This window comes from Patagioenas fasciata, chromosome 6 (assembly GCF_037038585.1).
Source record: "Patagioenas fasciata isolate bPatFas1 chromosome 6, bPatFas1.hap1, whole genome shotgun sequence".
Taxonomy (NCBI): Eukaryota; Metazoa; Chordata; class Aves; order Columbiformes; family Columbidae; genus Patagioenas; species Patagioenas fasciata.
In genome coordinates this window covers 10,201,580-10,207,579 of record NC_092525.1, presented here as the reverse complement: position 1 = coordinate 10,207,579, position 6,000 = coordinate 10,201,580, and positions in this window count along the sequence as shown.

Sequence of the window (6,000 nt, the reverse complement as noted above, 5' to 3'; positions counted from 1 at the left end):
TCTTTATTTTTGTTCTTTTACCTACCAGAATAAATAAATATGATACACATTTGAGTTCCTCAATAGTGAATTCTAAAGCACAAGTTCTTACACTACAGCTCAGTTTTACAGCGATCTGTACAGTATATTACTTTGATTTCCTTTTTGTTCTCCTTTGCAAGATAGGACACACAAACACAGTTACACTTTGGAGCTGACTGTATGCCTTGGGTCTGAAGCTGGGAAAAAACACAGTGATTGCCTCCTGGCACAGGAAAATAAACCAAAAAGTTATTTTCCATTGCGCAGACGCATCTAAACTTGTCTGGCATGAGCTCAGTTGCTAGAGCAATTAGAAAAGGCTTTGTCCGTTTTCAGGGCATCAGATACACAATTTAACTTGCTATGAGTTTAATCTGTGTCTTTCTTAGACAGCTTTTGCAAAGGGCTTTTAGCTTGGAGCCCAGATTATTAAAACCAATAGTTATATGTCTTTGCTAGCGTATGACAAATCTTATATTCATTACAGATTAATTTGGGGGCTGGATTTTGTGCTTTAGCTATGGCGTTGCTCCACTGGAATCAGTGCAATTATTCCACTGTGGCATCACAGCAGTGATGAGGGTGTTACCTTAAGTCGTGTCTGCGTCTTACTTTACAAGTCCCGGCAGGTTCTTCTGAAACCAGTAAGACTGCATGACCTGGGCCATATCCTGAGCTTTGTACAGGGTCATGAGGCCACGCTTAGCAGTGACATTAATGAGAGTCTTCGTTAATGAGAGGTGCCCGTATACAGAAGAGGTGATATGAGCATCCTGGCTTTTGCATCTCTTCCCCAGGCAGCTGTTAATCATTACTGGGCTGTTTGGTAACGTGGTGGGAAAGTCATACACACACATCAGAGCAGGGGATTTTGGTTGGTTGGTCTTGCTTTGCTGGACATTCTTTTGTTTGCTTTTTTTGCTTGTTTATTTATTGCACCAACCTTTTCTTATCGCTCCACTATGGATTTGGATTGAGGGCAGACCTACGCAAAGAAATAGCTTGTTTGCACTTGATTGCAAACACAGGAGATGAATTGTGTTGCTCTGGAACAGATCATAAAATATCAGCAAGGGGCACATGGAGGGATAAGGAGGGAGGAAAAAAAAATCAACACAGCTTGTAAAAACCAGCAGGAAAGTTCTGTAATTGACTCTTTTCAAGCTTAATTGAGTTATGTTTCATAGCTACTGTAATTAAACTAATAGAATATGTTGGATTTGAATTTGCATTTCCTTTCTGCAGAGGTTTGTTCAATCCTTTATGTATGAGCTCTTCAGAAGTGTCTTGAAGTTGCTCAGAATTGTTGTGTCAATGGAAGTGCCACACATGGCACACAGGGACAGGAATAGTTCAGTTCCCCCCTCTGTGTCTGCTCACTTTGGTGTTTCTTCAGCAAAGATGAGTATCTCTGGCTGGCTGCGATGGCAACAGGAGCCTAGAGCTGGTTACAGTTATTCACATGGCAAATGCCTAAATGAGAAATGAGATATGGGGGGATCTGCTTATTGATGGTTGTTTTTGTGTTTGGGAGTGCTTCTGTGCTTCCTACACAGCAAATTATGAGTTTTGCTGGAGGAACTACAGGCGAAACTTTTCTCTCTTTTTACACCCCTATTCACCATCAAGAAAATTTCCACTTGTTTGCCAAAAAATAAAAAAGAGTAAAAGAGAAAAAAAGAGGCTATCTTTCTGCCTCCCAGCATCATTACTGGATCTTTTCTCACTGATAGTAAGTATTTAGTATTTCGTCTGCACTGTTTCAATACTTCCTTTATTTTATGAGTAGCTATCAGACTTGTCTTGCAGAGTAGAAGAAATTTAACTGCAAGCTCTTACCCTGAATATTGTGACCTGTTTTCTCCTGGGCCCTGATCCTGCAAGAAGTGTAACTAAAACCTTTAAAAACTCAGTAAGTAGGGTTTGGAGCTGTAGCTGCTTCACCGAGGAGAGGCAACATAAGCAAAGCCATAGGAAGGGGGAAAGACCAGCACAGAAAATCTCCCTGTACATAACCTGATCCAAAATAGGAATTAGGGAGATTGTTTTTCCCCAGTCTCTTCATCACTGTTTTTAAGGGACTGGGCATATCCTTTTCCCAGACTCCATGTCATGCTGTACGTTTATTTGCCATCCATTTCATGTATTAAATAATCAACTTGATCATTATAAAACACAAACTGTTGCTTCTCTTTTTGCATTTACCTCCCTGCAGCTGAAACTGCACCTGGGATGCCTTGACCTGCAGCATCCCAAGAACATAGATAGGTTTTATTTTCCTCATAATACTTTGTCTATCTGATGAAGTGGGATCTCTGGGTTACACTCCAGGTTTTTGATGCCCATGATGGAAGAAACTGTGTTATATCCCGCTGCAACGTTTATTAAAATGCATCAAACCTCCGCCTGGACAGTGAGAGGAGGGGAACCTCATTCCATTTTGTTTCTGAGACTCTATCAACAACCTCATTTTCCTAAAGAGCTGGGGTTGATAGAAGGAAAGGGCACAAAGCAGACCTCACATCATGAATCAGGGAGATTTGCAGGAGTTCTTTCCACCTGATAAAAATCTTCACATTGGTAAAGTTCAAGTAGGAATGATGCAGTATTGCTCCCTTCAGCCTTCCCACTGCATACACAGGCTCAAATTAGATGGAGTGTAACTCCCTGTATTTTGTTGGGGTTTTTTTGTCAGCAAAACCACCAAAAGCCCAGAGGCATTAAGGTAATATGCAGGAAAGAGTCAGTTTTGACAGATAATTTGTTATTAAACTTTTGCAAGCCAGGGGCCTAAATTCTTGGTTCTTTACATTCCCAAATCAATTTTGTCTTTACATATCACCCTACCCGCATCGTGGATGTTTGATTTTGACTGTAAGACGACAAAACCCAAACTTGGCATCAAATACTGCATGAGTTCATACGTATTTCAGGCAGTGTATTTTTTTTCGTTTGTTTCTTTTTAAATTTTAGATATTTTCATCCTGATTCAGAAAGGAAGAAATAATTTCTACATGAGAAATATTCACATGCCCTGGTGCAGGAGCAGCTGCACCTCGGCCAGCTGCTGCGCCATGCAGAGGTACATGAGGGTGACACTGAGTAGACATCCCTAGGGACTGATGGAGATCCAGATGTCTTCTCTCTCAGTTTGCTTTCGGAGCTGTGCTGGTCTCATCCTGATGTCCATGGTTTTAATGATGTGCCCTGTCTGGAAAGTTTCCAGTAGCTGCTCCACGCCTGCTGTGAGGATGCCAGTGATGCCACGGGGGATGAAAGGAGATGGGCACCAAGGTTGGTCAAGATGTGTGAAGACTGGGAGGAGTTTCCCTCTATGGCTCCAAGGTGGGATCTCATCTCCCTTCAGAGGATGACAGCAAACCTAGCGCTGGATCAAGAGAGCTTATCTCCTGCATTCCCTTGTAGCAGCAGAATCACAGAATTGACTGGGTTGGAAAAGACCTCAGAGATCATCAAGTCCAACCACCTTGCAGCAGCAGAGCATAAATCCATGTGTTTCGACCTTCCTGTGGTGGATGCTGTGGCACCTACGGGAAGGCTGTATCTGCCCTGACCCAAACTGATGTTGCCCTTTCCAGCCCCACGATACCCAAGCAGAGAAGAGATGCCCTCCTCACCTGGGATGCTACAAGAGTGACTATGACCCTGTTCTCTGCCTGAACACCCACTGACACAAGGTGAAGTTTCGTGGGCATCTTTTATCAATTAAAAAAGAGCTGAAGTCCAGATCTGGTCTCACTGCCAATTACCACCCTGGTTTGCTTCATCAGCTCAGTCTAGACTGAGGGCATTAATTACATTTGCAGTTACTCTGCTCTGGCAAAGCAATTCCGTGGCCTACAAATGTACTGAGGTTAGCAGGGGGCAGAAAAAGAATAAAGGTGAATATAGCTTTGCGAGGAAGTGCGAGGAGAAAAATTAAAGCTTTGTTTTCATGTCCTTGGTTTGGGTGACAGGCTACGAAAAATGAAAGCTGTGACTTTCAAAGGGTCTTTTTGGAAACAGTAAATGCACTGTCGTGGTTTTAATTTAATCAGACTCCTTTGAAAGCTGCAGCTAAAAATCTACTTCCTATGAATACATTTGGTTTTGAAAAAGTGGAGAACTCTGCCAGTCACGAGGGCTGATTTGACAAAGTCAGGAAAACTAAAGCAGAAGAGAAAACCCCCAGACTGAAGGGTTTGGCAGAATGGGAATATTTGAGGAAGATGCTCCATTCTCCTTGGAAGCTGGTGCAGTTGATGAACTTGCTCTCTTCAGAGCTCTGTTCTTTATAAAACTTTATGGGGGATAAAACATCATTTCCCACCAAAACTGGCTATTCTTATGTCTCTATTTGCAGGAGTTAAACGCCTTTTGAAGAGGCATTAGTGGAGTTGAAAACACACTTTCACACCTGTTTTAAGAGGGAATTTGACCCCTGGCTTCTGCCCTGTTGTGAAGCAAGGTAGGAGCCAGAAGGGCCATGGGCTGTGGATCTGGTCAAATATGGACCAGCTGATCTTCAGCAAATTCACACTGCTCTGCCCAGTGTGTTTATGGCAGACTTGGTTGACACCAAGTCTTTGGAATTCAAACCTAGCACCTGTCAGAATCAGTTGGGACTGGTTTTGGTCCTAAGTAATATTAGAGCCTAGATCTAGATATTATCCCTCCTTAATTCTCAGGATGGCAGCAGCGGGTCCAAAGGTTTTATTTGGCTTGGCGAAAGAAAACGACGTTTGAATTGGCAGAAACAAGGAAAAACACCCCAGGTTGAACGATGTTCCAATGAAACGAGGCTGAAAATGTTCACTGAAATTATTTTGAAGGTGGTGAATTTTGGTTACTTGCAAAACCTGTATTTTTGGCAAGTTTATCTACTCCCTCTCAGCTCCGGAGACTATGGAAAGAATATAAAGCCCCTGCTTACCACCTGCTTTGCCCCCAGCATTGCAGCGTTTTTCACCTGTTACATTTTCACTTGCTAACCAGTTTCTCAAGCTGCAGAGCTTGAGGGTAGATTTTGGTGATCAGAGCGTTTTTCTAAACACAGCTTGCATTAATCAAGTTTTTGTTAAAGAACCATGTAATTCGCGGTGTATGAACACACCAGGAATTCATACAAAGTTTTTATTATTCTCTATTGTCAAAGTTGAACCAAAATGCTCTCCAAAAAACCCTGTAATTTGTAAACAGAGGAATTTACACTTCACTGCAGATCAAAGAGGAAACAATCTAGATCAAAAATAATCCTATGAATTTGGCTTTCGTTTTTCTCCCCAGACAGCAGCATTTGGCCATTGTTTTGTCCTCTCTCTTTGTACAAGTGCTATTAAAACATAAACAAAAAAATGCTTGCCTTATCTGAAGTGCTTAAACAGGAAATTCACCTTCACATCATTTCCCAGCTAGTATAAAATTGGCTTTATCAGAGGAGGGAGAAGTGGAGCGTTGAAGTTCACAATCGTTTCTCTTGGTCATAAACACCTTTAGGACACTGACCCAAGAAGAGCCACTAGCTATGAGCTGAGGTTGGGAGGATACCTGATTTGTATCTTTGATACTAGCTACTAAAACTGAGAAGGAAGGGGAAATAAAAGCAAAAAGAGGTCACAGTTCGGTAACACTGACAGTAACACACAGGTGATGGGTGCTGTCAACATTGTAAACTATATACAACACAAAGCAGGACTCTTTCTTTTCCCAAAGAACGCAACTACAACAACAAAAAAGGTGTATATAACACAGCTGGCACATTGTTGCGGGAGGGAGGAAAGGGGGGCTTCTCCTGAATGTTACAGGCTTAACTCGCAGCAGTCCAGAGGTCAGTTCATCTGTCTAAACATCCATCCTCTCCCCCTTCCTCCTTAAATAGTTAAAGAAGACCAGACCAGTACCAATGTCTGATGCAACCGTGGTGCTAATAAGACGTTAATAAATGCAAAGTTTCCCCTGAAAGGGAGCACCTTACTCCAG